This window comes from Balaenoptera ricei, chromosome 13 (genome assembly GCF_028023285.1).
Source record: "Balaenoptera ricei isolate mBalRic1 chromosome 13, mBalRic1.hap2, whole genome shotgun sequence".
In the NCBI taxonomy this organism is placed as follows: Eukaryota; Metazoa; Chordata; class Mammalia; order Artiodactyla; family Balaenopteridae; genus Balaenoptera; species Balaenoptera ricei.
The window spans coordinates 34,911,120-34,930,919 of NC_082651.1; the positions used below are offsets into that span (position 1 = coordinate 34,911,120).

Consider the following 19,800-nt stretch of genomic DNA (forward strand, 5'->3'; position numbering starts at 1 on the left):
AATGGCCATCATCAAAAAATCTAGAAACAATAAATGCTGGAGAGGGTGTGGAGGAAAGGGAACACTCTTGCACTGTTGGTGGGAATGTAAATTGATACAGCCACTACGGAGAACAGTATGGAGGTTCCTTAAAAAACTACAAATAGAACTACCATACGACCCAGCAATCCCACTCCTGGGCATATACCCTGAGAAAACCATAGGTCAAAAAGAGTCATGTACCAAAATGTTCATTGCAGCTCTATTTACAATAGCCAGGACATGGAAGCAACCTAAATGTCCATCGACAGATGAATGGATAAAGAAGATGTGGCACATATATACAATGGAATATTACTCAGCCATAAAAAGAAATGAAATGGAGATATTTGTAATGAGGTGGATGGAGTTAGAGTCTGTCATACAGAGTGAAGTAAGTCAGAAAGAGAAAAACAAATACAGTATGCTAACACATATATACGGAATCTAAGGAAAAAAAAAAAAAAGGCCACGAAGAACCTAGTGGCAAGACGGGAATAAAGACACAGACCTACTAGAGAATGGACTTGAGGATATGGGGAGGGGGTGGGGTGAGATGTGACAGGGTAAGAGAGTGTCATGGACATATATACACTACCAAATGTAAAATAGATAACTAGTGGGAAGCAGCCGCATAGCACAGGGAGATCAGCTCGGTGCTTTGTGACCACCTAGAGGGGTGGGATGGGGAGGGTGGGAGGGAGGGAGATGCAAGAGGGAAGAGAAATGGGAACATATTGTATATGTATAACTGATTCACTTTGTTATAAAGCAGAAGCTAACACACCATTGTAAGGCAATTATACTTCAATAAAGATGTTTAAAAAAAAAAAAGTATCCCTGAGTATTTCATTCTTTTTGATACCAGTGTAACTAGTATTGGTTTCTTAAGTTCATTTTGGGAATTTTCCTTGTGGTACAGGAATATTACTGTTTTTTGTATGTATTTTGGTTCCTGCAACTTTGCTGAACTTGCTTATAAGTTTGAGTAATTTGTGTTTGTGTGTTCCTTAGTGTTTTCTATATAAAATATTGTGTCATTTGCAAAGAGAGATAGTTTTCCTTCTTCTTTCCGATATCATGTCATTTATCTCTTTTTCTTGCCTAGTTGCCCTTGCTAGAACCTCCAGTACTGTGTTGAATAGAAGTGTTAAGAATGAGTATCCTTGTCTTGTTCCTGATTTTAAGGAGAAATCTTTCTGGTCATTAAGCATGATGTTAGCTGTGAGTTTTTTTTATAAATGCCGTTTATCAGGTTGAGGAACTTCTATTCCTGTTTTGTTGAGTGTTTTTATTATGGAAGGGTTTTGGGTTTTGCCATATGCTTTTTCTACGTATAATGAAATGATCCTATGTTTTCTTTATGAAGATGGTGTGTTACGTTGATTGATAATCATATATTGAACCAACTTTGCCTTCCTGGGATAAATTCCTCTTGGTTTTAACGTATAATCCCTCTTCTGTGTTGCTGGATTCAGTTTGCTAGTATTTTGTTGAGGATTTTCCTTCTATATTCATAAGGGGTATTGGTCTGTAGTTTTACTGTATCTTTGCCTTTTTTATCAGGGTAATAATCTCCTTATAGAAAGAATTGGGAAGTAATCCTTCTTCTCATTTTGTTTTGATGATGATGTTGTTTTTTGAGTTTGTGAATGGTTGTTGTTAATTCTACTTTAAATGTTTTTTAGAATTCACCAGTTTGGGCCTGGGCTTTTCTTTGGGGGGTGTTTTCTGATTACTGACTCAGCCTCTGTCCTTATTATAGGTTTGTTCAGATTTTCTATTTTTGCTTGAGTCAGTTTTGCTAGGTTGTTTTTCTAGGAATTTGTCTATTTCATCTGGGTTACCTAATTTGTTGACATGTGATTGTTCATAATATTCCCTTATGATCCTTTTTAATTTCTGTGTGATTGGTAGTAACATCCCCTGGTTCATTCTTAATGTAAATGATTTGAGTTTTCCCCTTTTTGCTTTTGGTGAATTCTAGCTAAAGATTTGTCCATTTTTGTTGACCTTTTCCAAGAACCAACTTTTGATTTCTTTGATTTTTCTCTTTTTTTGATTCTCTGATTCATTTATTTTCATTCTAATCTATATAATTTCCTTCATTTTGCCTGCTTTGGGTTTTATTTGGTCTTCTTTTTCTGGTTTCTTAAGGTTGAAGGTGAGGTTATAGTTTCGAAATCTTTCTTCTTTTAATATGGACATTTACAGATACAAATATCTGTAAGCTCTGCCTTCACTGCATCCCAAAGGTTTTGGGATGTTTTGCTTTCGTTTTCATTCATCTCAAAGTATTTTCTAATTGCCCTTGTGATTTCTTCTTTGAACATTGGTAGTTAAGAGTGTGTCATTTAATTTCTCTATATTTTTGAATTTCCCAAATTTCCTTATTGATTTCTAGTTTCATTCCATTGTGGTCAGAAAACATACTTTGTATAGTTTGTAAATATATTGTGACTTGTTTTATGGCCTAGCACATGGTCTCTCCTGGAGAACATTATTATGTTCCCTCAGAAGAATGTGTATTCTGCTTCTGTTGGTTGGAGTATTATGTATATGTCTTTAGGTCTAGTTGGATTATAGTGTTGTTCAAGCCTTCTATTTCCTTATTGGTCTGTCGAGTTTTTCTATCCATTTTGAAAGTGTACTATTGCAGTCTCCAGCTATTACTATTGAATTGTCTATGTCTCCCTTCATTTCTGTCAGTTTTTTTCCTTTGGTACCTGTCCTTGGTTTTCCAACACATGGCAGACATTCATTCATTTTTGGATGAAGTGTGTTAATTTGTCAACTACCTTTTAGTCTCCCTGTATTGTCCTAGCTTATCTTGGATCCATTTCATTAAGTCCATGTTCTTTTTAAATTTTCTCTAGAGTGAGAGTACAAATTCTTTATTGACTAAAATGGGTAAACCTTCTGGCAAAATAAATTCTTTCTCTTTCCCTTCTTTTTTTCCTTCCTTTCTTCCACTTGTTTCTTTATAAATTTATTTATTTTATTTATTTATTTTTGGCTGCATTGGGCCTTCATTGCTGCGCCCAGGCTTTCTCTAGTTGTGGTGAGCGAGGGCTACTCTTCATTGTGGTGCGGGAGCTTCTCATTGCCGTGGCTCCTCTTGTTGTGGCGCACGGGCTCTAGGCACACAGGCTTCAGTAGCTGTGGCGCGTGAGCTCAGTAGTTGTGGCTCGCAGGCTCTAGAGCACAGGCTCAGTAATTCTGGCACCCTGGCTTTCTTGCTCCGCGGCATATGGGACCTTCCCAGACCAGGGCTCGAACCCGTGTCCCCTGCATTGGTAGGCGGATTCTTAACCACTGCGCCACCAGAGAAGCCCCCTTTCTTCCACTTTAATGCTATAGAATATTTTCATAAATCCTTCTCTTTTGTTTTCAGATGACCTTTGTCTCAAAACAGTTCTGTGGAAGCCATTTATTTGATCACAACCATTTATTTGATCACATTTGATGACCTTATTACCTATTTACAAGATACTGCTTGAGTCCCCTTCCTAGGACATGAACTTGAAGGCTCATTGTGTATGGCTTGTATTTCTTTTGCCCCTCAGAGTTTGGGAAAGGCAGAAAGATAGTAATTGATTCTAGGACTCTGGACAGCTACAGTAGGTGACATTTTTCTCTGCCATTGTTTTGAAACTCATAAATTGATGGCCACCTTATCAAGTGTGGAGGTGAGGAAAGTATCTTGTTCTATAGGACATGCCCTTGGGGTTTTGCTATTACACTACTGTAAAGTCACCTGGCAGCTGCTTTCATAGCATTGTCGTGTGGGCAGTGATATGGCTGAGGCCTTATTTTTTTCTAGCAAATCTTAGTAATAAAACTAAGACATTTAGACTTAAAAGGTTATTTCCCATCCCTTTTTCTGACTTCTTCCTGGCCAGAGTAGGCATACAGTAAACCATTCTGGCAAGGACATAAGGAGCTATTTTTTCACAGGGAACGTGTCTCCAATTGGGACATTTATCTTTCTCCTGGGCCACTTATTACCTCAGTCCCTTTTCTGAGATACCAGTGGGATATTTTGAATTGTTGACTCACCTTTTACCCTTCTGCTGTATGGTCCTTTGTGTAGGAAGAGCTTTGTGGTGGCTCCTTATATTTATTCCCAGTTGTTTCTTTAGACATTATTTCTGGGATTTTGTGGTGTGAGTTGAGTCTGTTCCCTAGATTCTGAATATTTTTTTACTTTTTTAATAAATTTGTTTATTTATGTAGTTAGTTATTTTGGCTGCGTTTGGGGCTTTGTGCACGGGCTTTCTCTGGTTGTGGCGAGTGGGGGTTACTCTTCGTTGTGGTGCGCAGGCTTCTCATTGTGGTGGCTTCTCTTGTTGTGGAGCACGGACTCTAGGCATGTGGGCTTCAGTAGTTGTGGCACATGGGCTCAGTAGCTGTGGCACACGGGCTTAGTTGCTCCACGGCATGTGGGATCTTCCCTGACCAGGGCTCGAACCCATGTCCCCTGCCTTGGCAGGCAGATTCTCAACCGCTGTGCCACCAGAGAAGCCCTATTTTTTTACTTTTTGATGTTTTTTGTGTGTGTCTTTCAGTTATGAAAGAAAAGGTTCATTAAGGTCTCTGTGCTGTCATATTTTCTAAAATCCATTATCTGTTTTCTCAGTTTTGTTTTCGCTCTCTCTTTTATATTCCATTTCTTCCTTTTCTGTAGGCTCCTTCCTCTCAGCTAGAACCATGCTTATGTCTCTCCTTATCATAGACTGGGGAGTGGAGGGCTTGCCTGTGGTTGATGCTTCTACCACTTTACATCTCTCTCTTCTCTTTATTACTAAATACTTTGGTCAAAAAAGATATTTTATTACTTTTGAGTATAAAAGTAAAAAGGTAACTAAATATAAAGAGTTTAGATAATATATAAAATATAAAGACCTTGGAAATCACCCATAATTCTCACCATCCTGAAATAGTCGTGATTAACATTACAGATAAGCTTCCAGGTTTATATTTTATGATTCACATACCTACTGCCTATCTTGGATCTATTTTATTAGGTCTGCAATCTAATGAAGCTAAAAATCAAATGAAGAACTCCACGAGAGCATAAAATGAGAGCTTTATTAATGTTTAATTAAATGTTTACCAGTGTTTCTTACACTTTTATAAAACAGGCCGATTTCATACCAGTCTTCAAAATCATGTTCATATATGGAGAGAAACAACAGTCCAAAAAAATGAAATCATACTATGTATATGTATGAATACATATGTATGAATACATACTATGTATATGTATGAATACAATATATGTATTGTTTTGAAGCTCTGCACTTAGTATATCATAGACATCTTTCTATGCAGTAAATAAAGATTTATGTAGTCATTGTTAATAGCTTCATGGGTTCCATTGTATAAATATAATATTTAGTTAGTTCCTAATGACAGATATTTAAGTTTTTTTGGAATTTTTCTTTATCATAATCTGCACTTCGATGGGTAGTCTTGTTACATCTTTCTGAATTTTTCAATTTCCTTGAGAAACATTTCTAAACATGGAATTTCTGGGTTACCAAGTAGGCACATTAAAAATGTTTAAGCCACACTACTAAATTGTCCTTCTGAAATGTTGATTCAATTATTTGTTCACCAGTAATGTGCAATAATATTTTGGTCAATACCTGCCAACAGCATCCTTGTTGATACTTGCCACATTGGCCAGAAATATGGTATCTATCCTGATCCACGTTTCTTTAATCACATGGAGTTTTTAGTTTCTTTTGTGTGTTGATCGACCGTATTTCTTCTTTTTGGAACTGCCTATCTTATCTTTAACCCAGGTTTCCTTAGATATGCTAATGCTTTTTTCCCCCTGAACATGTGTACCCAGGACATGTACATTTGAGGGGTTAAGAGTGAATATAAGCGAATAAGTGCAACTGCCTGCTTGTTCTTCCCTTCTTCCTTTGATTACACCTACTCTTTCTTTGACTCATTCTTTCTGTGCCTCTCTCTGCTGTGTCTATGCAGGCTGTCCCCAGGCTCTATAGTTCATGCTTTTCTCTTATTACAGTGTCTTTGCACCCTGTCTGCTTCTGTGTTCTTTCTCTCTGCCTCTGTGCACCCGCATTCTGTGCACTTGTGCTCTCCTCCACCCCACCCCATGCTGTCTCTTGTCTCACTGTCTCTGCTGTGTAGCTCTCTTGTTCTTCTGCTTACTCCTTTTCTCCTCTCCTTCTCTCATGTTCTTGCTGTGTTTGTCTCTGTGCTCTTTCTCTCTCTCCTTCTTGTTTTTTCTTTCTTTCCCCCTCCCTTTCCCATCTTTTTCTCTCAATGTCTGGGTGTATACTGGGATCAAAGAAAAGGGATAGTTTACTACTGTCAGTACAAAAGAAGCCATATTTAACAGTTTTTGTTTACAGAGAAAAAGCTGAAGATGAATAATTTCTCTGTATTTTTGACCTCTCATTATTTCCAGTTGCCCACGTTTTCAGCAGTGGGGCAAATGAACAACACAAACTAACTACCAAACAAAGAGACCTCCATGAGAGAATAAAATGAGAGCTTTAGTAATATTTAATTAAATGTTTACCAGTGTTTCTTACATTTTTATAAAACAGGCTAATTTCGTATCACTCTTCACAATCACACATATATGGAGAGAAACAACAGTCCAAAGCAGTATCTTGGAACCCAAGGATACATTTCATTATATGCTAAGAGGTAAAAAGCAAGATATAATATTTACATGTATTTATATGACTGGATCAAAATTAAATATTAGCAGATTATTTTAAGATTATGGGATTATACTTTTTTTAAAAAAAATTTTTCATGTTTTTTTTTAAACAAGAAGCACATCTTTTCTACTATGAAACCATAAAAATTTCTTTGTGACATTAATTAAAAAGTGACCTCAGCCAGACTGATCAAACATAAAACGTTAGTTATGAGCTGGAAGAGAGAATTCTCAAGCTTTTCATTGTGTTCTAGTTTCTGCCTAAAGTACCTGTTTGAACCTCCAATCTAGTCATAACAAATCCTTCTAGAAGCAGAGCGAAAGCATAGAATTAGTACGCAGTTTCTATGCCAAGATAAAGTTTAAAAAATTTTTTTAACTTCAGCTGCCAAGAGTTGAGTTAAGTATACTCCTAGGTTCATGGCCTCTCTTTTTAAAATTTCATTCCCATATCCCATCCTCATTCCTGTCCTCCCGTCGGAACTGGCCTTGTTATGTAAATATCTTTTGGCTTACAAGAGTTCTTACAAAATATGTATTCTGTGTTGTCATGTATTTTCAATGTATATAAAAGGTATGTCATTACTTTTGTTATTTTCACTAAGCTTGTATTTTTAAGATTCATCACATTGCTATACATACGTCTAATTCAGGTTTCTGATCACTGCATAGTACTCCATGGAGTGCATCTACCAATCTACCTATGCACTTGCCCTGTAATGGACACCCAGGTCGCCGTCAATTCCCAACAAGGCAAAACACCAGCAGTGCACATCCTTGTCCATATTGCCTTATGGACCTTGTGAGACTACCTTTGTTGCACAGACCCAGAAGTGGAAATCTTGGATCATAAGCTATATGTATACTTAATTTTCTACATTAGTACCAAATTAATTTCCAGTCTATATTCCTACCTGCAATGCATGAAAATTCCTATACTTCCACCTTTCTGCCAATAATTTATAGTTTTTCCGGATTAGAAATACAAGTTTCTATACCATGGAAAGGTAGCGTTTTGGGGTCATTTCTAATTAAATGTTACTTGTCTTGAGAATCTACCCTATCTCCACTCTGTAATTTCCAAGGGAAGAAAGAGTCTTTCAGAGACTTCCAAAATTACTGCTGTGCTTTCAACCAGAGTGCATTCATATGTTCATCCAGACATAATTACAATACACAACGTGACAAAAGTACAAGAATGGGATATTTTCATTGTTTTTATCAGATTTTGACATATAACAGATAAAAGATATGGAAGATTTTAATAGCAATATTAAGAAGTTTGATTTAAAGTATCTATAGAAAACTTTATTCCCAAAACACAGCAGCCACAGTTGTTCCAAATGCCCACGGAATATTTACAAAAATTAACTGTACATTTAGGCAAAATGTTGATAAATCCGCAAAGTAGAACATTTCTAACTAAGCTTATATTCTCTAACCACAGTACAATAAGGTTGGAATTTAACAACTATAACTTTTTCCTTAAATAAACATTTTAAAACAGTCTAAGCTTTTGGGCTACAGGAGAACTAAAAATTGAGATTATAGAATTTTTTTCATTAATGACAGTAAAAGCACATATCCAAAACTTACGGGATGTGACTAAATCTATATTGAGAGGAAAATGTATAGCCTTCACTGATATTTTAGTTCAACAAACTCAACTAGGAAACAATTGAAATAAGCATTCTATAAATCAGTCCCCAGAATTGATCGATATAACCAAGATCTGGTTCTTTCAAAAAAAAAATAGACCAAATCTCTGGTTATTCTGACCATGAGAAAAGGATCAACACTAATAGTATGGAAGGGTATAACCACAGTCAAAGAAGTGTTTTTTTTAAAAAGATTACTGTATGCAACTTTAAGCTGATATATATATATATTTTTTTCCTTTTTTTTTTTTTTAATATGAATGGCTGGATTTTATTTATTTATTTATTTTATTTTTTTGGCTGTGTTGGGTCTTCGTTTCTACGCGAGGGCTTTCTCTAGTTGTGGCAAGCGGGGGCCACTCTTCATCGCGGTGCGCGGGGTTTTCACTGTCGCGGCCTCTCTTGTTGCGGGGCACAGGCTCCAGACGCGCAGGCTCAGTAGTTGTGGCTCACGGGCCTAGTTGCTCCGCGGCATGTGGGATCCTCCCAGACCAGGGCTCGAACCCGTGTCCCCTGCATTGGCAGGCAGATTCTCAACCACTGCGCCACCAGGGAAGCCCTAGGCTGATATATTTTAAAACCGAAATTAGATGGGTGATTTTCTAAGAAAATATAAATTAACAGAGTTGACCAAGAAGTTTTAAATCCTAAGTAGATCATTAATAATAGAAATTTAAAAGACTGTCAGTAATCTGTAGACCTCCCCACCTCTAACTATGTGCCCTCCGGGAATTTTGTACAAATATATGTGCCCACCAAAAGTATGAGAGGATGTGTTTCTTCATTCCTTTGCCAACTATGGGTAGTATCAGTCTTTTTAATATTTGCTAATCTAATGTGTGAAAAAACTCATTGCTTTAAATTGCATTTTTTAAATATTAGGTTTCAGAGATTGCTCTTTACATTTCTTGTTTTGAGAATTAGCTGCTTAGATCCTTTGCCCATTTTTCTCTGAAGAATTTTTCTTATTAATTCTTGAGCATTATTGATATTGTATTAATAGTGTAATAGCATTGTTGTGTACTCAACTTCTTTATTTCTTTTTTCCATGCTAAGAAAGATGTCCCCAACCACAAGATTATAAAAAAGTATTCTCTTTTTTTTTTTTTTTAATACTTATTTAGGGTGGAGGGCAATGCATTTAAACACTTAATCCACATGGAATTTATTTTGTGTGTCTAGATATAATTTTATTGCCAAATGTTTAGCTAATTGTCAGCAGAGATTTTTAAATAAGAAAGTGATATTCATCAATTAATTTATGAGAAGAAACTAAGCTGGACTCTCATCACTTGGACTTGGTAATTAATAGCCGTGGTTCTTTTGAAATTTCTACCCAAAGCAACTAAAATACTATGCAAACACCTTATCAAAATGGAGAGATTGGAAGAGGAAACTAATTCTGACTGAAATATGAAGGAGTTTTATTGATTAAAGTTGAAGTTAGATCAAAACATCCAAGTGAAACTATCTAAAAACATAGCTACGTATGACCTCATGAGTATGTCATGAGTGGAATAAAGATTTTAGAGCCATCCATGTAAAAAAGGTGATCATAATCCTCACAAATACTAAAGCTAAGAGGAAAGATTTCAGAGAATGCAGAGAAGCAAAGAGAGTGAGAGGGTCACTTCCAGACCATAATTTTTCAAACCTGATAGAAAATCCTTTGGGACTTAAGTCATCTAGCTCTACCACCCTCTACAAGATTTTAATGATCATTTGCTAACCTTCCAGTTTTTCCTGTATATTAATTGAGGACTTTAGCGCTTGATTTTCTTTCTTTTCTACCCCAAACCCAGCCACTATCTGGGAACCTTACCATCCTGTTAGTTTCTTGACCTCGGTTCTAATGACAAGTACTTCCATTACATTTTAACTCTACAGTCTCATGGCCATACTTGGAATTTTGGCATTATTCAGATTCGTTATGTCTCTGCAATCTTTACTCATTCATGTATGAAAAGGAATTTTCTGAGGACCATTCTGCAGGCGCAATGCATTTTTGATTTGAGGGGGAGGATATATTAGAGTTATCATCTACCATACTTGCAGAAGTAATTGACCAGTTCTGATTTTCTGATGGTGACTACTAGACAGTTATCACCTTAGTTCCTGCTTTTAGAAGTTCTAATCTTGCCTTTCAGAATTAAATCTACGTCAGAATGTTATTTTGGGGGCAGACGAGCTAGTACGTTTTCGTACTGAAACGCCAGTTGCCAGTTTGAACGGTGCATATCTAAAAACTTTTCACAAGAAAAGACTGTCTTTTGGTGCCATCGACTGTATTTCTAATTTTGACTCTGTCTTATCAATGTGTATCTCTGGTCCTAAACTTTAGTGGTTATAAATAAATGAGCATAAACCCATTTTTCTGAAAGAAAAGCATCTTTCAGCAGGCACCTTGCCGGCAGAAGGTCAGCAATAACAATCTTCATACATGAAGAATAGCTGTATAAGGTGATGTAAGAAAATACAGCCTTTTCCCTATATTAGAGATGTTTTCCTAAGTTCAGTTTCCACCTAAAAAGTCATTATTTAATTGAAAAGCTTTTCTTTTTTCCCCCCCTGGGTCTCTATGATGGTTTGTCTGATCAATGAACACGGGAATGAATTTCACCTAGATTTTAATTAAACTAAAAAGTACTACAAAAAGCCTGAAACATCTCTGAGATGGTGGCAGTTACTTTCTCCCCCGTTGTAATAAGGCATTAACAGGTGAGTTTACTCTCACAATAATAGAAATTATAACAGAAGAAGCCAGCCAGTGTGTATCTCCTTTCAAGACTCTCTGCAACAGAAAGCTTAAATCATGGTAGCTGATAATGTGAGTTGACTTGTAGTCACTTCAATCTTTATGCGTAAGCCCAGTTGCAGAGAACAGAGTGGGTTGATTCACATCCAGGCGCTAAGGGATGATGAGATCATTAGAGGAAATGCCTGAGACTCTCCCACGGACTAAGGAAAGTGGATTGTTGTGGTTTACCGACGGCATCTGTAAATGAATTCAGCAACAGTTCTATGTTCTATCCCATGGTGGGTCCTCAGCACAAATTGTCACACACAGTGCAGACCTGTGAATTGTGGTTATTGATTGAATCTGTGGAAGTCAAATTAGCGTGACGGCACGGTTCTGACGGTTTGCACTTAGTGCTAGCCGTAGTGTGTGTAGCACTGCACCAAACGTACAATACCCAGCGCCCACATTTTTGTTGGGACTGTCCACTGTTAAATGGAAATGACGCTGTTGGTCACCTTCCATTGTTCTTGTACCCCTGATTCAGTAACAGAAGATGTAAGAACAGAGAGCCCGAGAAGCTTTTTTCTCCAAATAAGGCTTCATAATCGACATGTATTTTAGTTTGCGTACATGAATAAACACATTGTTATAGCTTTCTTGAGATCCTTAACATACCATAAAAGTCACCTATTTAAAGCGTACAGTTAAGTGTGTTTCAGTGTATTCACCGAGCTGTGCAACCATCACCCCAGTTTAATTTTAAGACATTTTCAACACCTACCATAAGCACCCTATGTACATTAGCAGTCACTCATTTCTCCCAATCTCCCACCCCTGCCCCAGCCCCTGCCCCGGCTGTGGTTACTAATCTGCTTTCTGTCTCTATAGATTTCATTATTCTGGACATTTCATGTAAATGGAATCATACAACATGTGATCTTTTGTGACTGGCTTCTTTCACTTAATATTTTCAGAGTTCATCTACACTGTAGCATGTATTCATTCCTTTTTATGGCCAAATCATATTCCACTGTATGAATGCACATATTTCACTTATCTATTCATCAGTTACTGGACATTTGCATTTCTTCCACTGCTTGGCTACTATTAACAAAGCTGCTGTGAACATCCATGTACAAGTTTTTGTGTGGACGTATTTTACATTTCTTTTGGGCATATGCCGATGAATGGATATACTCTGGATAATACAGTTAACTCTATATTTAACCATTTGGGGAACTACCAGACTGTTATGCAAAGTATTGTTACCATTTTGCATTCCTAGCAGCAATGTATGAAGGTTCCCATTTCTCCACATCCTTGAAAACACTTGTTGGCGTCTGTCCTTTTGATTTTCACCATCCTAGAGGGCTAACTAGATACATTTTGTTGAGAAAGAATTTATTTTTAGACTATTTTCTATTTTTAAATGTTTACCGTTTTATAGGCAGGAATGAACTTAATCAGAAAGATTGAAACTAGAAGCAGAAACACATACACCAAGGCTCCTCCCTCATTTAATCAGATGTAAACGTGTGTGCTTTACACCCAGCGGTGCATACCATGTCCTCTGGAAGTGCCAGAGGTTCTCAGACTCGTTCTCGGAAGGGACCGTCAACACTTCCGCTGCCTCTGCTCCACAGGGTGCTCCAGCCTCTGCTTCAACAGCTCCACCACTCACTTGCCGCTCATTGGCAACTTGTTCCATTTGTCTAAGGCTCCAGCTGGCAAAGGTTTTAAAACTTAAAAAGATCCAAAATCTGCCTGTACTAGACTTCCTGGCTCTGCTTCCAGTTCTGCTCTCTGAAGACACAAAAGAGACCTAATCTTCTACCTCTCAGGTCCCCACTTCCTTCCCTGAAGTATTTTCCCTCAGGTCTTCACTCTTTGAACCATTTCTCACAGGTCATCCTTTCTACTCCCCTTTCCTAAGTTGACAGCTTCTGGGTCTATTTGTTGACATCCTGTTTTTAAGCATGTCCCTTTGAACTAAGCATGTTGTGCTTCAGATGGTGACAGAGGATTTATCATCTTCCTTTCTGTAAGCTAGAACATTTCTATGGCCTAACATATGTTTTACTCCTATTGAACTCACCAAAGCCATTAAACCTTTATTGCCACACTCTTCCTTGTAAGTTTTTGTTTTGTTTATTCTCATTTCTTAAACTGACAATACATGGTACAAAATTAAAAATATAGAAAGGAGTATTTGATACAGTGTCTTCCCTCTCCCGTTTCCCAGGCACCCATCTTTCCTTTCCAGAGCTACTCAGTGTGACTTGTTCTGGCATATCTTTACAGAGATTTTTAAAACACTTTATAGAAGTTTAATTTACATACCATAAAATACATCCATTTTAAGTATACAATTCAATTATTTTTAGTAAATTTACAGAGCTGTGCAATCATCACCACAATCCAGTTTTAGAACACTTCTGTTACCCAGAAAAGTCCCTTATACCTGTTTGCAATCAATCCACATTCCCAGCCCCAGACAACCTCCAATCTGCCTTTTTCCTTTTCTGCACATTTCATGTAAATAGAATTATATAATATCTAGTCTTTGCATCTAGCTTCTTAGCATGATGTTTTCAAGATTCATCCTTGTTATAGTGTGTACCAGTACTCCTTTTTATTGCTGGTTAGTATTCCACTGTATGGCTCTACCACATTTTGTTTATCCAGTTGCCAGTTGTTGGACATTTGGATTGTTTCATTTTTTTTTTTTTTTCCGGATAACGTGAATCATGCTGCTATGAACATTTTTGTAAAAGTTTTTCTGTGGACATAGGTTTTCATTTCTTTTGCATATATACGCAGGACTGGAATTGCTGGGTCATATGGTAAGTTTATGTTTAGCTTTTAAGAAAATGCCAAAGTGCAAGCCCCACAAACAGCAAGAAAGTTGAAGAATGAGGTCAGCATTCAAAAATGGGGTCAAATCTACAGCTGGGAAGTGGTGTACAGACAGGTAGAATTTAGATCCTGAGCCTTTAATAAGCACTACCTTCGCTCAGTGCTCTCTGTTTTTAGACTCTATATGAGAACACCTAGGGCTTCCCTGGTGGCGCCGTGGTTAAGAATCCGCCTGCCAAGGCAGGGGACACGGGTTCGAGGCCTGGTCAGGGAAGATCCCAGATGCAGTGGAGCGACTAAGCGCATGTGCCACAGCTACTGAGCCTGCATTCTAGAGCCCGGGAGCCACAACTACTGAAGCCCATGCGCCTAGAGCCCATACTCCGCAACAAGAGAAGCCACTGCAATGAGAAACCCGCACACCGCAACCAAGAGTAGCCCCCGCTAGCCGCAACTAGAGAAAGCCCGTGCACAGCAATGAAGACCCAGTGCAGCCAAAAAAATTAATACATAAAATAAATAAGTTCAAAAAATAAATAAACAAATTAAAAAAAAAAAAAAGAACACCTAATGCAGGTGGGAAGGTGGGAGGGACACTGTAAAGGTCATCTATGCTACATGTACAAGAACCCCGAGAGCACACCAATAGGTACCACATTTTTCACTGCTGTAGCCGATCATTCCCCCTGTACTACCACACTGTAGCATTCCCTTCCCTGATCTACTGCTACAGTCTCTTTGGAAGGTGTTTCAGAACTCTTGTTATGAGAGTGCCAGTTGAACTGTCCTCACTTCCTTCATTTATACCAGGATTGAAGACCTTGTGGTCCGAGATCCTGTCCAGAGAGCAAGCAGGCTAAGACTCTGTCTTTGTTGATGTATTTCATCAGAAAGGGCTCTACCCCCTCTCCTAGTTCATGGTGTGAAGTGTTCTTAGCCTCTCAGGAAAGTGGGGAGAATTGGAAAGACTCTACATGAGAATGCTAGGCTTTGTAAAACACTTTAGTTTTTTAAAAATAAGACTCATTTTGTATTGGACTTATAACAATCCTATGAAATACAAAGAAAGCCAAGAATCAGTGACATGAAATGATCACCAGTAAGAACTACAACAGTCACCGCTTATCTCGTAGCACAGGGCATTGTCCATGATCCTTAAGAAGAGTTACTAGAAATGCCTCGCCCATCCTGCCCCTAAACACCAACACAGCAATCATGTACCTTGAACGGTACATGATTGCTGTGTTGGAGTTTAGCGGGAGCATCTCACTTACCAGGGACTGGACTTTTACCTTGATTCCTTTGTAGTGACGGAGACATCCCAGGTGATGAAAAATTCCCTGGGATTGCAACCTCCAAGCCAGACATTTTGTGTGACACAAACTCAAGAACTCCCCAAGTCCTGCAGTAGCAGAAACAGTCACATATTTGAGAGTAACCCAGCATCTGAACTTGGGGACATTTCAGGGACAGCTCCAGTCCAGAGTGCCAGGCGTCTCCTGGCCCTGCCTCCAGCTCCAAGCCAGGGACAAATAGAGAGTAAGAACGTGGATGATATTAAAACCAAGCTTTCAAAGATTCTGGATGCCTAACACATCCCAAAAGAAAACCAAGATCCTCCACTACTCCCTTTAGGAATCCCTGATATTCACCAGCCGCTGGCCTGCACCGATCCCCTCAGCCAAGAGGAGCAGCCTGGTTCTGAAAATGCTGATCTGGGAAAGAACAGCCTGAGTCGTGAGGACCTAGGGACACTCGAAAATGGGATCGAATCCAGCAGTGGTTTTGCAGACATTACTACACTGGCGGAGGATATTCACCTTCCCCAGCTCTTTAGTTCTTTGAAAGATCTTGATCAATCCCAAGGTCCCAACGGGATCAAAGCCAAAGACGCCAGAGCCTTTAAGGTGAATCAGGTGCAGGAAAAGCCAAGTGTCATAAAGGTTCCCTCTGATCAACCCAGGAAGAACAAACAGAAAGCCTCTGAGCCTATCAGTGGCGCTCCCAAGGCCAAAATCCAGCCAAAGAAACCAGAGTGCCTGTTAGGGGGAGAAGTGGTTACCTGCCACGCTGCAGTCAGTGACAGGGCTCCTGTGAACACGGCCAAGCACTCTCAAGGCAAACCTCAGAAAGCTGCATCCAGAAAGATCAGCAAAACTAAGAGCCACGGGCAGGAAAAGACCAAAAGGACCAGAGGGAGAAACAAGGCTGAAGAGAACAAGCAGTCAGGGAACAAAGTCAAGGCAGAAGAGAAGCCAACAATTCCCGAGACGAAGCGAAAAAAACACCAAACTGAGCTTTAAAAAGCCTCGAACCTCCCTAGGCATGCGCATGCTGGAGTCTGTGAAGGTTCTTCATGCGCTGGGGAAGAAGGATGATAAGAAAACTGGGCTCTCTTCCTGTCGGGTCTTGGGAAATTCAAGCAACCCCAAAGACCCCCAGCCATCCAGCCATGGCGGCATACCCCACATGAGGGTAAGAGTGCTGAGAAAACTCAAGTCGAAGCCCAGAAATCAGTCAGCAGTGCTGAAACAGAGTGTCTATCCTCATCCCAGTATGAGCGGCCTCCTCCTGGGAAGGTCAAGTTGATACCTCTGCCTTTTTCTGCCTGGGACAAGCCTCAAGCTCGACCCGCTCCTCAGAGGCCACAGTCTCTGGCCTCACATCGGCCTGCTGGGGCTTACCGTGCCCAGCCTGGTTCTACTGACTCAGCGCAACCTGCTGCAGTCAATTCATCCCAGCCAGTTCCTGCCTCTCTGCCAGGTCCCGCCAAACCAGCTCAGCCAACTGTGACCAACCCAACCCAACCGGCTTGGACCAACCATACCCAGCCTCGTGTCCCCTCAGTCTGCTGCTCTTAGGCCTGCACCCTACAAAACTTCATCTGGCGCTCCTCTCCAGCGGGAAGCCTGTTCCCCCTGCTGTGACTAAGCGCCAGTCCCCATCCAAGCTCCAAACCCAACTTCTATGCCAAGACTTCAGCAAGCAACGAGTTCCATGGAGGGAACCCAATGTGCCTGAGCCAGTCATGTCAAAGCCCATCGAACAAGAGCAGAGGCCAGAGCGAGAGGCCATGAAGAGGCGGGCTCAACAACGTGAGAATGCTGCCAGATACACCTCTTCGGGGAAGCTGCAATTTTTCACTGAGAGGGAAAAAGAAATGGAAATTGCTGTCTACTACGGATACGTCAAGTGAGAGCTGCTAGGATTCTTGGTGCCACCTTGGCTACCAGCTGTTCTTCCATACACAGGTAAGACAGGTATAGAACTGAATAAGTAAATGGAATACAATTAATAGACGAGTAACAAACCTTTCGAATTTTCAGATGCTGCTAACTGGGGCGTGAGAAAGGAAGGACTGAAAGTTGGATGGGAGAATGAAGGAAAGGGGTAAAAACTGAGCAAAGAGGAAGGAACTTGGCCCAGGGCTAGGAAGGCCAAAAGAGACGTATGGATTTAGGAAAGGAAGCAGGAGTGAGGATGAAATGGCAGAAGTAAAAAGCAGGGTCAGAGGTCTGGGTTGAAAGAACACAATTGGAGTAGAGTTGAAGGTGACAGAAGAGGAGTCTAGGTTTACTAGGAGAAATAGAAAAAGTCTCTCGGGGACGCTGGCCTTAAGTCTCACAACCACCAGATAGGTATTTCAGAAAACAAGAGGTTCAGGACACATCTCTGAAAGGTCTGAGTCGCCTTATTCAGGTGTGACTGTAGTGGGGGAATAGGGAAATCTACCAGAGAAGTGGCTAGGGCTCAGAGTTATCCTAGGGGCAGCTGACGACAGGGGCAGAGCCAAGGGAACTGCTGGATCAGGAGGCCCACGAACAAATCAGGGGCAGAGCCGCCTGTCACTTCCCTGCCAGGAAGGAAGCCAGGTATATTACTATAACCAAGGCACACTGGGGTCTTTACTGTATGGAGAACTTGGCTCCTGCCCGCAATCCTAGGGCTCTGCGTCACACACAGGAAGTAGGGCCTCTGGGCAACCAGAAATGGGAATGGGACTGAAGGAGATTCAGCCCACAAATATCCGACCACCAGCTTCCACCTCTGCAATCTGCCACCCTGTGTCTGCTCAACGCATCACAGAAACAAGTTTTCAAGGTGAGTATACAGACGGCAGAGAAAAGTTGAACAATGAGGTCAGCATTGAAAAATGGGGTCAAATCGACAGCTGGGAAGGGGTGTAGAGACAGGTAGAATTTAGATCCTGAGCCTTTAATAACCACTACCTTCTCTCAGTGCTCTCTGTTTTTAGACTCTATATGAGAACACCTAGGGCTTCCCTGGTGGCGCCTGCCAATGCAGGGGACACGGGTTCGAGCCCTGGTCTGCGAAGATCCCACATGCCGTGCAGCAACTAAGCGCATGTGCCACAACGACGGAGCCTGCATTCTAGAGCCCGTGAGCCTCAACTACCGAAGCCCACGTGCCTACAGCCCATGCTCCGCAACAAGAGAAGCCACCGCGATGAGATGCCCGCACACCGCAACCAAGAGTAGCCCCCGCTAGCCGCCAACTAGAGAAAGCCCGTGCACAGCAATGAGAGACCCAGTGCGGCCAAAAAAATAAATACGTAGAATAAATAAGTTCAAACAGTAAATAAATACATAAACATAAATTACAAAAAAAAAGAACACCTAATGCAGGTGGGAAGGTGGGAGGGCCACTGTAGAGGTCATCTATGCTACATGTACAAGAACCCCGAGAGCACACCAATCGGTACCACACTTTTCACTGCTGTAGCCGATCGTTCCCCCGGTACTGCCACACTGTAGCACTCCCTTCCCTCATCTACTGCTATAGTCTCTTTGGAAGGTGTTTCAGAACTCTTGTTATGAGAGTGCCAGTTGAACTGTCCTCACTTCCTTCATTTACACCAGGAGTGAAGACCTTGTGGTCCGAGATCCTGTCCAGAGAGCAAGCAGGCTAAGACTCTGTCTTTGTTGATGTATTTCATCAGAAAGGGCTCTACCCCCTCTCCTAGTTCATGGTGTGAAGTGTTCTTGGCCTCTCGGGAAAGTGGGGAGAATGGAAAGGACCCTATATGAGAATGCTAGGCTCTGTAAAACATTTCAGGTTTTTAAAAATAAGACTCATTTTGTATTGGACTGACAACAGTCCTATGAAATACAAAGAAAGCCGAGAATCAGTGACAGGAAAGGATCACCAGTAAGAACTACAACAGTCACCGCTTACCTCGTAGCACAGGGCACTGTCCGTGATCCTTAAGAAGAGTTAGTAGAAATGCCTTGCCCATCTTGCCCCTGAACCCCTTGAAAGGTACACGACTGCTGTGTTGGTGTTTAGGGGGAGCATCTCACTTACCAGGGACTGACTTCTCCCTTGATCCCTCTGTAGTGATGGAGACTTCCCCGCTGATGAAAAATTCCCTGGGATTGCAACCTCCAAGCCAGACAGCTTTCCTATGGAATGACAGAGAACTTGTCAAGGTGAAACACCAGTCTGCGGGAGAAAGGGAAGAAGAGAATGATGGAAATCGTTTCTGGGAAACTATTTTTACATTATGTGTTGTTTGTTCCCGGTAAATAAACTGAAATCTTCTTAACAGTAAAACAAAATCGAAACCACTAAAGCCAATAATACAGGAGTATAACGTTCGAAAAAAATTTCTTTGGCTGCGCAGCATGTGGGATCTTAGCTCCCCAACCAGGGATTGAACCCACGCCTGCTGCATTGCAAGCGCAGAGTCTTCACCACGGGACCACCGGGGAAGTCCCAGGACTATCACTTTTAAAGGAGAAGGTACAAACCCCTCGGTTCTATGAACTGGAGATTTTTAGTAAGAAGTCAATATATTT

The 19,800-nt window shown here is 40.5% G+C and overlaps 1 long non-coding RNA gene across 1 annotated transcript; it reads right to left on the bottom strand.

Annotated features, from left to right (window-relative positions):
- Positions 1-6,548: 6,548 nt before the first annotated feature.
- On the bottom strand, positions 6,549-19,419 carry LOC132376870 (uncharacterized). The gene is made up of 2 exons (XR_009506449.1): positions 19,307-19,419; positions 6,549-8,949 (listed from the first exon to the last, which is right to left on the bottom strand). It is a non-coding gene; the product is annotated as an uncharacterized LOC132376870 (long non-coding RNA).
- Positions 19,420-19,800: the final 381 nt, after the last annotated feature.